At 39.8% G+C, this 19,097-nt stretch overlaps 1 protein-coding gene across 3 annotated transcripts in view; it reads left to right on the forward strand.

Moving 5' to 3' along the window:
- The first annotated feature begins 3,338 nt into the window (after nucleotides 1–3,338).
- Nucleotides 3,339–19,097, forward strand: part of SPART (spartin) — a 32,759-nt gene continuing 17,000 nt past the window's right edge. The window contains exon 1 of one of the 3 annotated variants that reach the window (XM_063429112.1): nucleotides 3,339–3,567. The gene's annotated coding sequence lies outside the window, so the exon portion shown is untranslated. Of the gene's footprint in view, nucleotides 3,648–19,097 lie in introns of all 3 variants that reach the window. The other 2 variants (XM_063429098.1, XM_063429105.1) reach the window with 2 other exon arrangements.

Raw genomic sequence — 19,097 nt, forward strand, 5'->3', positions numbered from 1 at the left:
GCGCTGAGAACCTGTAGATTGACATGCATGAGGATTACGTTTAAGGCTCGGTGTTGCGGTTAGAAGTGCGTTCTCGTACTATGAAAGCCACTGAGCACATCTAGTGAAAAGCAGATGGTATAGTAGGACATGCATTGCCTGGTTGTGCTGGGCAGTTTGGTAGGTTGCTTTATGTAGGTATCGAATTAGTTTGCCTATGCGTGTCTACCATGCAAAGAAACAGGCTGCATTATAACTTTAAGTTAGATATGGCAGCGATAAACCAATAACATATAAACAGTGACATAAACAACTTGCTGGAGCAGTGAAGAAATAGGTTAATATACGCTTAAGTCTGTATAGGTTTCGTCCTGCCAGACAGCTCTGCTGCAACGGCTGTTCACCACTGGAGCCATGATGGCTCAGTGAGCTTGTGTCAGTGTCTCTTTTAACCAACGCCTTTGTCGGTGCCCTCTAGTGGTCCGCGGTTCGGATGCGTCGTGGGCCAGGTCCCCTGCTGGTCGGCTATGCGGTCCTTCGTAGGCCTGATGCTTCGGAGTGCGTAGGAACCTCGTGGTGTGGGCCACCCCCTGCGTGCATTATAGTACCCCTGCGGAGAAGCCTCTCTCCGGTCCCCGGGCGCTGGAGAGGCCTGCACCAGCGTTCCACAGACCTGGTTACCTCTTGGGGCCGTGTCTCCCCTTTGTCGGGTGCCTCTGGAAGCCCGGATGTTCTGCCGCCGCCAGCGGCGGTCGGGCTTCGGGCGTTGTGGTTGGTGCTTTGGAGATAGTCTCCGGTTGCCCATCTTCCCAGGTAGGCCCTGAGGGCGGACAGCAGTGGCAGCTCCACATGCGGTGCCTTGGTGTGGCCCGTTCTCATGTCGTCTCCTACTCCGTTTGTGCTGTTCGCGGGGGTGCTTCTTAGGGGGAGGCTTCCGCCCAGTGTTCAGGTAGGTTGTAGCTGCTGCTCGTTGGGCAATGCGGAGCCAGAAGTTATGGCAGATGGCATTAAACCTGGCCTCAAAGAGATCTTCCCAGGGAGTGTTCTGTTCGTCGGGCTTGGTGTTCCACGTGGCGGCCATCTTGGTCGCGCCATGGGTTCCCTGTCGGGCAGTGCCCTCATCCTCCGGTTCCCCTGGGGTGCTCATCCCTCTACCTTGAGTGGACCGGGATATCCCCCACCGGTCCGGGGGGGGGGGGTCAGAGTGCTGCGGGTTCGCCGGTCGAGCCGGAGCGTCGGGAGGTCGGCCGCCTCTCCCCCGCCCCAGGTGCCAGTAGGCCGCAGCAGGGCTCTCGGGTTATTGTCGGTAGCGATGCTTGTAGTGCATTTGAATTCGCTTGCCCGGAGTCCCCTGGATGCCAGTGCTTCCATACATTGATAGCTGAGCCCTGTATTTAGGCTTTTTTATTGCTTTATCGTCGAGTTGTAGCAGGAGCTCATGTAGTGTGCGACTGCTCTGCTTGGCAGTCAGGCTCCGCTCCCCCCGTGTGCTGACCATTTTTATCACAGCAGCAGCAAAAGGGTTAAATTAAATTTTTTTTTTTTTTTTAATTATTTTTTAAATACACTAACATTCTGGAACACTGACAACAATGATCTTTATGCCTCTCTTGCCTCGGATCAAAGTAAGAGAAGAGAGAGGCAGAATACAATGTCACAGCCCACGATACAAATCATTGGCTGTGACATTGTACCAGTGTTCGCGGTGACAGTATCCGTGATCATGTGACTCAGATCGTAACCAATTGGCTGCTAGGGAAGTGCTTGGATTGGCAAACAGTTCCCCTGATCAGATCCAGGGAAATAATATAATATAATTCAGGGTGATTCGGATGGCGGTGGGGGGTTCACAAGCATCGACGTTAGAATGTGTCATTACACACCAACGTAAGGGACAAAGGTTTAAAAATAATATCAGGAAGTATTACTTTACTGAGAGGGTAGTGGATGCATGGAATAGCCTTCCAGCTGAAGTGGTAGAGGTTAAAACAGTAAAGGAGTTTAAGCATGCGTGGGATAGACATAAGGCTATCCTAAATATAAGAGAAGGCCAGAGACTAATGAAAGTATTTAGAAAATGGGGCAGACTAGATGGGCCGAATGGTTCTTATCTGCTGTCACATTCTATGTTTCTATGTTTCTAACGTAGTTAAAGCCTATGCCATTCAGGATGTAATGACACCGTCCTAATGGCAGCAAGGAGGTAAAGTCTATCTTGGTCTTTATTCTCATTCGAGTGAGTGGATGGGAATGTAGTAACAGGCAGACTTTACGTTCTTTCTTGAATTACCAGTTTGCCTTAAAGAAACACTCCACACACATAAAGCACTCCCAGGCTATTTTTCAAATGTTGTCCATGTTAACATGTGCAATTCCAAAATTCACATTGTATTGAATAACTTAGACATGCTTTGTCCCCAGATAGGTAAATGTAAGCACAGAGACTCCTTGCACAAATTTCAGAATGTATGGAAAACTTGGAACCAGTACCGAGCTCGCCTTCAGCCTTCTGTCTCACCCCTTCCTGTGGGTACCACTTGATCCCTACCTTTCTCTCCTCTCCTTCTTTGCCTCACCACACCAAATCCTGTTTCAGCCTAACCTTACATTCCCTCGCAGACTGTACGCTTGATTTTGAATATACCGTGTGCATATATGTTGAATTGTTTTATCATTGCAGTGGTTATTATATCACTAATATTGTTTGTACTTATGTACTACTGAAAATTCTCAATAAATGTGATCTATTGAAAAAAATGTAAATACACATATTTAGCTGGAAGCGGGAGTGTACTTCTGTCGGTATATGACATGTAACTGAAAAGTATGTTAAAATATAGGAATATTAAGTATTCCCAAAATCTGTATACATTGATCACTCTATTGTCAAATAACATTTTCTTCAGTTGCACTAGCAGTCTACAAATTATAATAGGCAAAAATGGGAGGTTTTATTTATAAAATGTAAAAAAGAAATCATCCTTTAAAAAAAAAAATAAAAAAAAAAAGTGAATACCGTAATATGTGTTTGTGCTCTGATGAATAAGAGGGAAAATACCGATGAAGGAAGACAAGACAATGACAGCCTTATTCCAGCCCAGGTAATGATTGGGGTTAATAGTCTCAGTTGCATTACAGCACAGCCATGTGACACTATGTCATGTGACAGCCCAGCAGCAGTGTCACTGTAAAGCAACTCTGCCAGCTGTGACATTTCTGGGAGCACTGGCACACTATATCCTGGGAGACCCTCTTTCTTAGTGTATAACTAACTGCCCCTTCCAGGATGGGGTTCCGTTGATATTTATTATATAAAGTTATTCTATATGGTGTAATATAGACCTGTCTGTCAGCAAAATCCAGGACTAAACAGCAGACATTCACAGCTCTGTAAATTCAGCCGCAGTAAAACTCGACTTCCATGATGTCAGAGCTGGTGACACACTGGCTGAGCATGCTGGGAGTCCTACATTTAGAGTTTAGTGTAACACGCAGCATCCATTTAAACAGCACGTCGTGACCCCTTTAATCCTGCCAAAGAGCATGCTGGGAGTGTGGGTTGGACCTATAAGAGATCAGCAGATGCAGGTGATTGTACTAGTGTTACATTGTAACTCTTCCTGCCTGGATCTTCCATATTACAGTGCATAGGATTCCAAGCTCAGACAGTGAGTATAGCCTTCTGATCTTCTATCTGGGGCAGCCTGCGTTAAATAATCAGGAAAGAATCAGGGGATTTATGTGTGGGATTATTTAACAGAGCTAAATCATGGGGACATCTGACTGGCATAGGAAAAGGCATGGGGTTGGGGCTTATTCTATAATTCTGCCATTACTTTTCCTGTTCTGCTCCTGTCACTTGTAGAGTTTATTACACCTCTATGTTTTGTAAAGATTATAAATGTATGGATATGATAGGCTTGTATACAGAGGATAGTTTAATTCTGTAAGGGGAAGCTTACTGTACATTTCCCAAAACAAATTGTATATGGGATGTATGTAGATAAATAAACAATTGCACATTTTGGTACATAATAGTCCAATACCAATAATAATTATTAGAAATGAATTACAAAGCTGTTTTTTTTCCCCATCTTTGGTATTCTGGGCTAAAATTGGCAACTTCTTTGTCAGTTCTCCACAATTCCAGGTCTAACAAACGATCACTACATAAAATTAATCTTTACCTTATTGAACTGAATATTTCTAAATTGTAATGAAATCAAGTGATGCGTATTTTTATTAATGTTTAGACTTTTATTATTGTCAGATTTAATTGTATTTAGGTGGGCGCTTGTCTTTTATTTATCCTGTCCTGGAGTCTAGTGATATAATAACAACCTTACTGTCAAGTGCAAATTAGGGCAGGAGGGGCTGTTTTGGAAACTGATATGTTTATGGTATTATTGATTCTAGGATGTAAAGGAACACTCCATTGCCAGACTTGTGTAATTTATGCCAATGTACTCTTGATTATCTCTTAAATTATTTGTGTGTGTGTGTGTGTGTTTTTTGTTTTGAAAAGCCAACACTCCGGGTCTTGTAAAGACAATTCTTCTTTATTCCAGTATTAATCCAACATAGTCGAAGTTTCAGTTCAGGATCTGAACTCTCCACATGTCCTGAGGAAAGTTCAGACCTGAACGGAAACGTTAACGTTGAAATGTTGGATTGATACTGGAATAAAGAATAACTTTGTTTACAAGACCCGGAGTGTTGGCTTTTCAAAGTATTTCTATTTTATGTGTTGATGAGTACCGGGCTCAACCCATTAATAAAGGAAGGTTGTAGTGCAAGACTTATTATAATGCACTGTAATATAGTAGTATATAATGTATGCATGTGTTATTTTTTTTCTTTTTTTTGTTTCTAAAATAATGTCTTGCTGCAGCATTATTACACTAAGCTGCTATGATAACCTGCTTTATACATTTTTATGATCACTAGTACGAGTGTTGTGCATGAATGACTGGAGATGGGTAATTGAAAGAAAATTAAAAGTGGGGCTGAGGTATCGGAATGAAGATAAGATGTAAGATAGTAGATGTACAACAATTTTTATTACCTTGAGCAGATAGCTTAATTTGCAGTTGTTCTACTGTTACTGTACAGCTGGTTCTACTGCAAACTCTACTACAATATCTGATAGTTGGATTCTAATTTGTATAATCCCCTGGGCTGGTAAATGCTCACAGCAGAAATGGAAAATCCAAAGGATTTGCTTAAACATAGGTACATGAAACCATGAATTATGGTTTAATTAATTAAAGGGACACTATAGTCACCAGAACACTACAGCTTAACGTAGTTGTTCTGGTGAGCATAGCATGTCCCTGCAGGCTTTTTGCTGTAAACACTGCCTTTTCACAGAAACGGCAGTGTTTACATTATTACCTATGGACACCTCCAGTGGCAGCCACTCAGACGGCCACTAGAGGTGCTTCCTGTGTTGTGCAGCACTGACGTTCAGCCTCTTCACGCTCTGCATGGAGATGCTGAACTTTACCCATACAGATGCATTCAGTCAATGGATCTCTATGGGGAGATGTTAATTAGTGCAGAGCCTGTTTTGATGTGCGTGCGCATTAGCCTTCCAATGCTTTCCTATGGGAAAGAATTGGATAGATCTTGGCTGGGATCATCAGTTTTAAAGATCTCAGCCAAGGGGACCACGAGCAGGCGAACCGAGCACTGGCAGAGCTGCACTGCGCTGGACTAAATCTACGTTTTCATTATTTTAAAGGGAAACTCCAGTGCCAGGAAAACGATCCGTTTTCCTGGCACTGGAGGGTCCCTCTCCCTCCCACCCCCCAATCCCCAGTTGCTGAAGGGGTGAAAACCCCTTCAGTGACTTACCAGGGGCAGCGACAGGTCCCACGTCGCTGCTTCCTCCTCCCCCGCCGCTCCTCCTTCTGCATACGTCGGCCAGCCGAGGAGACCTAATGCGCATGCGCGGCAATGCCACGCATGCGCATTAGCGCACCCCATAGGAAAGCATTGAAAATGAATTTCAATGCTTCCCTATGGGGAATAGAGCGACGCTGGAGGTCCTCACACAGCGTGAGGACGTCCAGCGACGCTCTAGCACAGAAAACCTGTGCTATGAAGCAGGAAGTGTCCTCTAGTGGCTGTCTAATAGACAGCCACTAGGGGAGGACTTAACCCTGCAAGGTAATTATTGCAGTTTAAAAAAAACTGCAATAATTACACTTGCAGGGTTAAGGGTAGTGGGAGTTGGCACCCAGACCACTCCAATGAGCCAAAGTGGTCTGGGTGCCTGGAGTGTCCCTTTAAGGGGGTAAAGGGAGGGCGGGAGCCTAAAATTGGATTTTATTACTGTAGGGTTAGGAATACACATTTGTATTTCTGACCCTATAGTGTTTCTTTAATTTATTTATATTTGTGTGGATTGTTTTCCGTCATCTATATAACGCAATAAAATTGGATGAAGGAGTGGAGATTATCTTTAAACTGAGATGTCTCTTTAAGGCATTGTTAATTTGGATTGCCGTCCAGAAATACTATACAGTGAACGTATTACATAGAAGTGAAAGTTGAAGATTGAAAACATTGCAATTGGAAAATATGCTGTGTTGTGTATAACTGCAGGGTTTCATGTAGCAACCTTTCACCCTACAAACTGTGTAAATGAAACGGCTGATAGCATTGCCTTTGGTATGGTGTCTCTATGACAGCGCAGCAAAATAATGCCGTTATTGTGAAATGTATACCGAAAGCAGCAATCTCTGGGTAATAACCATTAAAACTAAACTGTGAGCTAATTTGAATTTGCCGCTTTTTTGGGAACTTGCCTCATGTACTCCTATAATTTGTTAGTACTTATAAACATAACTTTACAGTCGTTTGAAAAGCGATCATATCAATAGATGTGTGTTAATGTGTAAAGTCTTCTTATATCCACAATATAATGTCAAATCAATTTACTACATCTTGTCCATAATGGCTCTATAGATTACTGGATTATTCTAGTAAATTTGTCTAGATACCAAAATGTCTCTCTATCACTGTCACATAGACTATTGTTGAAGCTGATGCAGTGTTAGTCCATTCAGATACACTGCCCATGGCATTGTGCATGGAAAAAATATATTTTTTGTTTGTTTTTTTGCTAATCTACAGACATGATTACTCTGATATGGAACTGCCACCTTATTGGGGTCTTTGCATTTCAGACCGCAAATGGTTGCATGTCCAATTGGAGGAGGCCTGGGGGGAGCAGTTAAGGAGTTCTCCCTCCACAGCGCCATTTTCTTGAACTATAGGACATCACCTGGCAGGTGCTTTCATCAATCACTATTGTACTACAACAAGATTGTGGGATATATCATAATCTTGGTAAGCACTACAACGCAGCAGGGTGCACATCATGTGAGATGATGTCTGATGGAATGTGGCAGCGTAAACTTATATTGTCATAGATTGGGTATATTAATATATAGAAGCATCAGATCTGGTCTTAGGGATATGGTACTATTTAATATTTTGTTTATCTTTCTTCCGTCATCCTGCTATAGTTCTTCAATAATCGAACACTCCCACCATATATGTAAAAAAAATCTGCCTCCTTTACCCCACATCGCCAACATTCAGAAAACTAATTAGGAAATATTTTATTAATCTTTTTTGGAATTAAATGCCATCTGTTTAAGATCTTAAAGTGTAGCTCATTCAGATTCAAACAATAAAGATTTTTATTTACGACCTGAATTGAGCTCCACTACTCTTTATGGGAGATTTGCAAACCAAGGTCTTTACTCCATTTCGATATTGCTGTTGGAAAGTATTTATTTTCCATTTTATATAGCAAAAGATTAGTTTTAGAAATTATTTTTTTTTAGTGTCCTTTGAATTGATAATTTGCTCAAAATAATTTAAAGTTTCTTAGTAAGGTAGTTTTAGTCTTTTTTCATCATATATGATCTTACTTTCATGTAATCAAAAAAAATCTTTTTTCATAAAACTTGAAGTAATTTTAAGGTCACTGAAAGTTCTAAACTTTCCTGATATAATTACATCTTCAACGGTTTTAATACCTTTTTCCGACCATTAGAGCAGATTAATATCAGGTAATATATAATTTAGTAATTAAATTTTAAAAGATGGAAAAAGTTCTCTCCCGTGTCTAACTTCTATTTTATTACAAAACAATTTTTCAGTATATGATTTAAAGCAAAACTTTCCCCCCAAAAGTTAAATTTTCTAATTTCTTGATTAGATAACCAGAAAATGTAAGAAATATATTTAAAAGGGCCAATTCTCTTGGCTTCAAGTTTGTGCCAGCTTTCCTCTTGAGATGGCTCCTGAAAGATTTGTATATCATGGGTTAAAAGAGTAGCCTCTACCAGCCTTGTCAGGGTTGAAATCCCTAATCCTCCATCTTCTAATTTCTTTGACAATAGTTTGGCGCTAATTCTAGGTCTTTTTTTTTTTTTTTTTGACCATATAAATTTAGTGACAGAAGACAAATGAATATTGCTTGGGATTAAGCTCAAGATATATGCTACTTTAGGTAAGACATATGATTTTATCGTATTAATCTTGATGTTTCAAAATGGCTTTATTCATACAGAAACATTTCAGGGCTTGCCCTGATCGATGTACAATAGCATGTAATTTTAGACTTAACAAGCAAACATAATATAATGGACGCGCAGGTCCCAGCGAAGAATGTATGAACAACATTTGAACAATGTTACGTATTATACAGAAATAGTATTAATCTTGCCCCACGATGATATTTCTCTTTCTGCTCAGGTATTTAACTTAATATTCATTTCCCTTATCAGGGGGAGCAAGTTAATCTCCATCCATTTTTGCTGGTTTGTTGACATTTTTAACTCTAAATAAGAAAAATGCTCCCTTGCCCAGAGAAAATCAAACTTATACATGCTCCCTGCTTTCACCTGAGGTGTTTAAAAAAAAAAAAAAAAAAAAAAAGAGCGCAGTTGTTTTAGAAGTGTTTAGTTTGTAATTCGAAAATTGACTATCTTTGTATCACCTCCATTAGTTCATTGATTGAATTTACTGGATCTTCCAACACAATGTGTACATCATCAGCACACAACTTTATTTTAATTTCCACTTGATCTTTAAAAACTTTTATTTTGTTATTACTTCTCTCAGATGCCAATACCTCAATGGTCATGACATAAAGAAGAGGAGAAAGCGGACAGCCTTGTCTAGTATCATTATTCAATTTAAATGAGTTGGAGGCAATATCTTGGCCTTTTTTTTCTGTAGGGTTCGAATATAGAGCCATTATGGCTTGGTGGAACCTACCCATAAAGCCAAAAGCTTTTAAGTTATTTGAAAGGAAATCCCAGCTGACCCTGTCAAATGCTTTTTCAGCATCCAATGACAGGGCCAGCATCGGGACCCTTCTACGCTTGTCGATCTCAAAGATATTTGATAATGTTCGTATATGGCTTGTTGATGATAGTCCTGGGAAAAATCCCACCTGGTCTATATGTATTAATTTAGTTATAACAGATTTAGCGTACAATTTTAGATCTTCATTTAAAAGATAAATAGGTCTGTAGCTCTTAACATCATAAGGATTTTTCTCTTGCTTTAAGATAGATGTTCCCTCTTAAGCGATCTTCCGGAAGACTTCCTTTTTCTGCTCATTAAAGGTAATCTGTAATTAAGGCTCCTTTTCTTTTTTTTCTTTTTTTTTTTTTTAAATGATTTATAAAATATATACAATAATCTGTGTGATAAAGGTGCTTCAAATATTTGTGATTATCAATTGAAATCCGCTACAACACTCTAGTGGGAATCCCACTCACCCACCAATAACAGAAGAAAAAAGTGGAAAAAAGCCCAAATGCTTGCTCACATTTTACAGAGCCTATAGACCTGGCTCTGAGTAAAATAGCTTAGGTGTCTATATAGAGGACACCACCCTTCCTTGAAGCAGATTTAAGAGGACCCAAATCGAACTTGAAGCTGAATCAAAATTATTAAAGTAAAATCAAACACTTTTAAAACAAGATAAAAATAAAAGATGAAAAAAAATGTGTCAACCGTGGGTTCCTTGTTCCGAGACGCGTTTCACCCTTTTCAAAGGGTTTTATCAATCAGTATGGTCAGCTTCCTGGGTTTGTCCATTTTAAACATGGCAATCTATCTCTTCATTGGTGGCTCTCCGTGGTTTGTAGCCAATCAGCTTTGGTAGTATGAGGGTGTGTTCTCCTTCTCAGCTGATTCCTGTTCTTCCATTTAGTCCGTAGCGAAAGTGACGTACTGAAACATACAGCGTCACTTCCGAAGCTGAATCCTCCTTCTCTATGGGTGGGTGCCTAGTATACAACCTGGAAGTGACGTAGCACCACTGGATGTGCATGTCACTTCCATTGAGCCTAATGTCGCCATGTTGACATGGGGATGTAGTGAGGATACTGAGGGCGATCGCAATTGTAGTCCAGTACTTATTAATGGAAATCCACTTTGTTCCTCCACATAACAAGATAAGGTTGAACCTATAGAAGGAGTTGGGAATTATTATCAATATACATAGAGATTTATGTAAGATGGTGTAAATATTTAGATAGGCAAGACAGACCATATAGTTATTTATATTCTAAAGTAAATTCTTAATAATTTTTAATAGTTTTTATTTACTCATCTACATGTAAGGAAGCCGTGTCAATATTTTTTTTTTCTTCTTCAGCCGTTCAATATATGACGTGTTTTAATATTTTTTTTTTTTTTTTAATGCCTGTTTTATGTATTTTCATATTATATTATCTTAATATTTGTGTATTGATTCCCTTTTGCTTCATAGTGTTCTTAAATACAATTCCTTTCTGGTTTTTACATTGTTTTAGAATTTCTGTATATTTTGCTTAGGATCTTCTTTTGGTTCTTGTTTATATCGATAAATCTGAGTAAACTATGATTTATTCATAAGGAGCATGAATTTTTCCTTCTCTAAATGAGTTTGTTATGGCTAGTTTCATTCGGAAGGATGAACAATAGATCATGACGTCTCTGGGGATATTTGTAGACAGATGCTTAGGTTTGGGTATCCTATGCCATCGTTCCATTAAAGGACCATGTGTCTCGTTTTTTTATATTTAAGCTGGAAAAAAAAATTCAAAATTCTTCAAGTTTTTCTGTGGTAACTGCTTTTGGAATATTCCTTACTTTTAAGTTGTTGCGACGTGACCTGTCTTCTAAGTCTGCATGCTTTTGTTCCATTTGAGCAATTTTTCTTTTTAATTTATTATCACTCTGGTTCTGTATCGAACCTTGTTTAATTTTTTTCAGAATTCATTTTCTTTGCCATTGATGTTAAATAAATCCTTTTTAAACTCTTCTGGAGAGCGTTGAAAGTCGTTTTTGATCTTTATAAATTGTATTTCCAGAGCACAGTTAAGCAGATCTACCATCACCCTTTGAAGCTCAGTTGCTGTCTCAACTTGTTCTGCTCTCTCGTTCCCCACTCTTAATTGTTTCATCCAAAGAGTTACTTTGATCCCCTGTTTTCTGGGGTTGGGGTGAAATAAAAGATAAACGTTTCTCCAATGGTTAATTTTTGTTCCCCATTTTCTTTTTCGTGTTCTTATTTTCTTGAGGTTTTTCTAACTGCCATTTTATAGCGTTAAATTTGAGATGAGAGAAAAACAGCAACCAGGCTGTACACCATGTACAGGTTGTTTGCTTTGTATCCTGCAAATTTCCAAAAGCAGTTAAAACGTACTCCTTCTTCCACCTCTTTTTTTTTTTTTTTTTTTTTTGTTCTTTTCCTATTGGTATTCATTTTTTCCCCCTCTTCCTTTCTCTTACCCATTTCTCTTCTTTCCCTTTTTCATATACGGTATATAATATATATTTGTGGTCGGGGCAATATAGCCGTATACAGAAATCTAGCGTATAATAACCATAACATCAATGAGTTGGAACCAGTCGGTTGTGGTGTGCCGGAACCGACAAAGCAGTGGGCCTACCTTAGAGGGTGTTTATAAATAGAGGGAGTGGTGGGTAGGGTGACTCGCCAGACCAGTAACGGTAAGGTGGGAGTGGATTGGCAGCCCTTTTAAAGGGAATACAAGCCCCTCCCACAACTACAGGCCAAGCCTTCAAATATATATTTGATTTATATATATTTTTTCCCTTCACTCTCACGGCTTTTCTCACTTTATTAAAAATGTTAAGGTTTTATGTAGCTAACTACCAATTAAGGGAACAGAGGGGACCAAGGTTTAAGAGGAGAGAAATAAACAAGGAATATTGTATGTCAAACAGGCAAAATGGCAATTTGTGTATATATATATATATATATATATATTGTAGCAGAATGGACCCTGCTACCATATTCGTATACCGGCTCCGGGCTGTCCGTACCCCTATTTCCCCCTCCTCATTGTCCCCTATGTTTGGGAATTACAATACCTGTGCAAAACATACTCCCCTTACTTTGAACTCTAAGCTTTTCCCTGTTTTACCTGGCCGTTCGGATAAATTAATTCCCTATAGTGCTTCCCACGGTTTTGTTCGACAACCAAGCAAACTACCGAACGGTAGACCACCCAGATATGGAGTGTGCCGCTCATTAACACTGTTCATACCTCCATAAACCGCAATCTCACGAACGTTCTAAGCGGTCGGCTGGGTGGTTGCCGTTTGTATAGACAAACACGTGGCGACGGCCATCTTCAGACATGAACAAAGGCAGCACTTGAAGGCGCGATTTATTATTACATTTAGTGCATAACTTTACTTGGTTTTTTTTTTTTTTTTTGTTCTTCACATGTGTTTGTGTCTGCAGCTGATTTGGTTCTATACTCTCTGAGAGATCTAAACACCTTGCTCATTGTTTGGATTGAATTTTTATTATAATCACAGTTTACAAATGCATAATTGTAGGTTGCTCCTACTTAGATGGATACACATACAGATGCAAAATAAGCTCAAAATATTTTTAATGTTCAAATCCAGATATGCAATTATAAACTCTGTATTACATGCAAATATTTATAAAATAAAAATGTTTTTTTCAAATAACAAAATGTAGCAGATGTTATACATGTAGAACAGCTCCTGATTGAAGGTTTTAATAGTTGGACAATCACTTGATAAATCAATGTATTTTCTTGCAGATTGCCCCATTTCTATCTCTTTGACAGAAACATGCCCATTATACATTACCCTTTACATACTGCTTTACTGAAACTTTTTTTTTTTTTTTGGCTAGGGGATCTAACTTTTGCCCCCAGATCTTGTTGGATAATCGTACCCTTAATTCTGCAAGAGTTAGTTTCAAAGCTTACGTCTAATTCCTTGTTTTAGGTTATCTCTGTGTAATTTGATGTTCAGTTGGATAAATTATGCAACATCGGTTATATGTTCCCATACCCAACTGTAGCCTGGGTACATTTCTCTTTTTTTTTTTTTTTTTTTTTTTTATAAACGCCTCCTGTAGATGTTAACTCTCAAAATCTAAAGCCAGGAAAAAGATAATCATGTTTGGATTAGCTGTACACAACATTTTCAAACTAGGAATCAATCTCTATAATGTTATATCGTCTTAAAGCCTTAAATGTCATTTCAAAATTAAAGACCTATTTGAATAGCTAAACTTGAAGGGACACTACAGGCTGGAGGTGCTATGTACTATGTTGATAATGCATTCCAAAATAAAACAAATACTCCCCTCAAGTTCCTGCATTTGCTGTGAATACCTATGCTTTACAGCTTCTGCAGGAAATGCTGTCCAGCTGATCAAGATGCGCCCCCCCCACCCCCCCACACACACACACACTCCTATACACCAGCTCTTCTACCATCCACATAATATCTGCACTGGTTGTCGGCAATTGACCCAAAAGGTGACCGATAATTGGTGCTGGCTCTGGAAAATATTGGTCGATTACCTCCTTCTTTGTTGGTAAAGAGGTTTTTTAATATAGTAACAGAGAGGCTTTGGAATCCTCTCTCCTGGTGCAAGATGTTCCTCCTTGGTCAGAAGGCATGCTTGCTTAGTACTGACTTACACTATAGATAGATATATAAAATATATGTCCTTTGTTCTTTCCTACTACCCAAATTAATACCCAACTTTCAATGACATTGTTCTTTTCTTCTGTTATCCCTATAACCTTCGGGAATCACTGAGATTGTGATCACCATGTATCATCTTTTACAACCTGTATTGTTGACACTTTAACAGATCCCACTAATTAAAGTAGTAAATGCCAAAAAGAAACATACATTGCTCAATATTCACTGACTCACGGAGATTATCAGAATGTGTTTTTGCTATACAGCGATTTTTCTCACTAGTTACCCAGTAATTTCATATAGCACAATACATTAATTAATAAATACGTATTATACATTTGAAATAAGCTTCTACTCAAGGAGACTGGGCAGGTGTACTTATTTGCACCATAATATATGTAAAAAGTTTGAGGTGCTTGGAGTGTCCGTTATTTTATAAAACGTTTATTTAATAGTGAGTCATTGTTTCAGAAAATTATTAAAGGTTCACTCTAGGTACCAAAAGCATAGTTACATAGCTGAAAAGAGACTTGCGTCCATCAAGTTTAGCCTTCCTCACATTTGTTTTTTGCTGTTGATCAAAAAGAAGGCAAATGAGCAGCCAACCTTAGCAGACGTGTTTCAGCAGAGCTCCGCTGAAAAGAGCCTGAAATAAGCAATATACTTACCTATAACACGCCGACTTTAGCCCACACCAGGTCCTAACGAGATGGGGAAAAGGTCCAAACACCAAGGCACTTCAAAACCGACAGGGGCACGCGACATCGGTGACCTTCTCCTCCGGCCCACACAGGCCTCAAACTACACCGCGCCAAAAAAAAAACATGGCGACGCGGCCTCTGCCTCCTCCGAGGACCAAGTAATGGACGAGCTGGATGAGTTCCCTAGCGCAGGGGGACTACACCTCCCATCCTCCGACGAGGACAGTGAGCTGCCCTCCACAAAGGGAGATATCAAAGCCCTGCTCCGCAACCTCCGCATGCTGTTTGCCGCAGATGTAGCCACACTGCGTGGAGAAATACAAGCAGTGGAAGGGCGTGTTAAATCAACAGAAGGGGACACAAAAGACCTGGCGGCCCGATGTGTACAACTGGAAGCCCAAAATACGGAGCTCCAGCGCAGCCAGTCTCAGGTCACCGCTCGCCTAGACGCACTCGAAGACCGACACAGAAGCAGTAACGTAAAAATCCGGGGCATCCCGGAGACAGTGGTCTCGAGCGACCTAACACACTACATCGGGAGACTACTTACCTCTCTGCTCACACCACAACAAGCACGCCAGGCAGAGATAGACGGAGCGTACCGCATCCCAAGAGCCACCAAAGCTCCAGTGGATACCCCACGGGATGTCATACTGCAGCTGAGAACTCGGACAGCACAACGGACCCTCATGTCAGCAGTAAGAAGCAAAGCCGACCACCCATTTGAAAATGCCACCCTATCCTTCTATCAGGACCTGTCTAGGCCCACAGTGCTATGGAGAAGCCGGCTCAAGCCACTTACAGCCACGCTCCGCCAACACTCCATCCCATATCGCTGGGCATTCCCCAGGAGCCTGATCATAACCCATGGGGGCGCGACAACCCGTCTGACAGACGCAGCGGAAATGGACTCAGTGATGACCGCGCTGGGATTGCCGACAAACCCGGTGAACACCATCCAAGCCCCGAACCAGCAGCCTCCTCACACCTGGGACATGGCCAAAGTGCAATCGTTCAAGCCAGCCGGGGCCCCTACTTCGTCCTTCACCGCATTTAGAGCGCAGAGGGCCGGCCGGCCCACAACGGACACCTGAGACCAGGGGGGGGACAGGGAAGAATAAGCTAAAAAGACTGCCCGATCATACTACCGCTAAGTTCCTAGTTTTCACTTGTGATTTTTCACTGTACTATCTTGTTTAGATTTTAATTACTGTTGGTATTATTTACTAGACTATATATCTTAAGTTTAGCTTGCAACGTACTGCGGGAAGCCGCAAGTACCGACAGAGGGGCTGAAACGATAAGGCAACCTACACAGCCACACAGGCCTCCTTAGTCCTACCACACACACCGACTCCCGAACACACAGACCAGACCAAATCACTAAAACGCACGCACTGACACACACACCATTAAGCTACAGAACATGACTACAAGTACAGGAAAGTGTAGTGCACCATCAACACGAGACCTAAGCCGAACCACGTGAAAGCGGGTATACACCTGCCTCCACAAAACAACAGCGACCTTATCAATAGTACGCAACACTGTCGTACATACTATAGACAGTCAGAAAAGCCTGCATCTTACACAAGGCTTTGCCTCTCCACTGTCAAGACGTTATTACTTAATTTTCTTATACTTTATTTCAATATTAAATAAAAAATGTGCCGCCTATTCACATGCCACGCCAAACTTAACTTGTCTACACAAATTCTGCTACTTGCAACTCCTATTATGGTGGAACAGGTTAAATGTTACTCACACCGTTAATTCATCCTTTTTTTTTTTTTTGTAAACTAATATGCCGCCTACTGATATGCTGTACCAACTTATAATATATGTGATCGATACTCAGCTTGCAACAGCTATTGTGGCCGAACAAGCGTACTGTTATTCTGTGCACGAAAAAAAAAAAAAAAAGGCAAATAACCCAGTCTGAAGCACTTCCAATTTTGCAACAAACTAGGAAAAAAATCCTTCTTGACCCCAAAATAGCAGTCAGATTTATCCTTTGATCAAGCAGTTATTACCCTACATTGAAAGATTATATCCTTGAATATTTTGTTTTTGCAAGTATGCATCTAGTAGCTGTTTGAACATCTGTACGGACTCTGATAAAACCACTTCTTCAGGCAGAGAATTCCACATCCTTATTGTTCTTACAGTAAAAAAACCTTTCCTTTACCTTAGACGAAATCTTCTTTCTTCCAGTCTAAACGCATGACCTCGTGTCTTATGTAAAGTCTGGTTTGTGAATAGATTTCCACACAATGGTTTGTATTGGCCCGAATATATTTGTCTAATGTTATCATATCCCCTCTCAGGCGACGTTTTTCTAAACTAAATAGGTTTAAATTTGTTAACCTTTCTTCATAGCTGATATGTTCCATTCCTTTTATTAATTTTGTAGCCCGCCTCTGCACTTTTTCTAGTGCCATAATATCCTTCTTTAGAACAGGTGCCCAAAATTGCACAGCATATTTAATATATGGTCTTACCAGTGATTTATAAAGAGGCAAAATGATATTCTCGTCCCAAGAATGAATGCCCTTTTTCATGCATGACAATACCTTACTGGCCTTGGCCTCTGCTGATTGACATTGCACATTGTTGCATAGTTTGTTGTCTATAACAATTCCCAAGTCCTTTTCGTGTGTTGTTATCCCTAATTTGCTTCCATTAAGGGTAAACGTTGCTTGTGTATTCTTTACGCCGAAGTGCATAACTTTGCATTTTTCAACATTAAATGTCATCTGCCATTTGAGTGCCCAGTCCCCCAGTCTATCTAAATCCCTCTGCAGCAAAGTAATATCTTGCTCACATTGTATTGTTTTACAGAGTTTTGTGTCATCTGCAAACACTGAAACATGACTTTCAATGCTGTCTTCAAGATCATTTATAAACATGTTAAATAGAAGGGGTCCCAGAACAGACCCCTGAGGGACACCACTTGCCACCTCTGTCCAGCTTGAAAATGTACCATTAATGACAACTCTTTGTACTCTGTTTTAAGCCAATGTTCTACCCAAGAACAAGCATTTTCATCTAGACCGATTTCCTTGAGTTTAAAACACTAATCTATTGTGTGGAACTGTATCAAATGCCTTGGCAAAATCCAACTAGATCACATCCACTGCAACACCCTGATCTATACTTCTACTTACTTCTTCGTAGAACGCAATCAAGTTAGTTTGACATGACCTGTGCTTCATAAAACCGTGCTGATTTTTGCTGATAACCATGTTCTTCTCAAGGAATTCTTGAATATTATCCCTAATAACCTTTCAAATATTTTCCCAGCCACAGAAGTTAAGCTCACAGGTCTATAATTTCCAGGCAAGGATTTTGAACCCTTTTTGAATATAGGAACCACATCTGCCTTCCTCCAATCCTCGAACACTTCCTGAAAGAAAAGAATCTTAAAAGATTAAAAACAGAGGTTCACTTATTTCTGCACTTAGTTCCTTAAGTACTCGTGGATGGATACTGTCAGGCCCTGGAGCTTTGTTTATATTAACTTTCTTTAGTTGCTGCAGCACCTTGTCTTGAGGTAACCAATTACAATTATTCTGCAAGTTTTTAGTAGCAATCATTTGCACATCTATTGCCATGGTTTCTTCCTTAATATATACGGAGGAGAAATAGTTATTTAAAATTCCTGCCTTTTCCTGGTCTTCATTAACTAACACACCCGTTTCAGTTTTTAGTGTACCTACACTTTCATTTTTTTTTTTTTTTTTTAGAATTTATGTATTTAAAAAATGCTTTGGGGTTGGTTTTGCTCTCTTTAGCTATCATTTTTTCATTTTGAAGTTTAGCAAATCTAATTGCCTTTTTGCACGTATTATTTGCTTCCTTATATCTTTTATAAGATGCATCTGATTTGTCCGCTTTAAATGCCCTTTTCTTATTTTTAATATCTTGTTTTACTTCTCTACTAAGCTACATTGGTTTTGACTTGTTTTTTTTTTATATTTATTTCCCAATGGTACATACTGAGAAATTTACCTTTCTAATATTTGTTGGAAGATGATCCATTTATTCTCAGTGTTCTTTTCACTAAAGAGTTTATGCCAGTCAATATATTGTAAAGCTGCCCTTAACTTATTGAAATTGGCCTTTTTAAAATTATGTTTTAGTATACCCCATGTGCTTTTGTTTTTTTGAGTTTATTTCAAAGGACACTATATTGTGATCACTATTTCCCAAGTGCTCACCTACTTGAATGTTGGTCAAAAGATCAACGTTGTTTGTTAAAACCAGGTCCAGACAAGCGTCCATTCTAGTTGGTGCTTGTACAAGTTGTGACATGAAGGTGTCATTTAACAAGTTTAGAAACCTAATTCCCTTTGCTGGGCTACTAGTCCCTCTGTCCCAATTTATGTCCGG

Source organism: Pelobates fuscus, chromosome 1, assembly GCF_036172605.1.
Source record: "Pelobates fuscus isolate aPelFus1 chromosome 1, aPelFus1.pri, whole genome shotgun sequence".
NCBI classification, from domain to species: domain Eukaryota; kingdom Metazoa; phylum Chordata; class Amphibia; order Anura; family Pelobatidae; genus Pelobates; species Pelobates fuscus.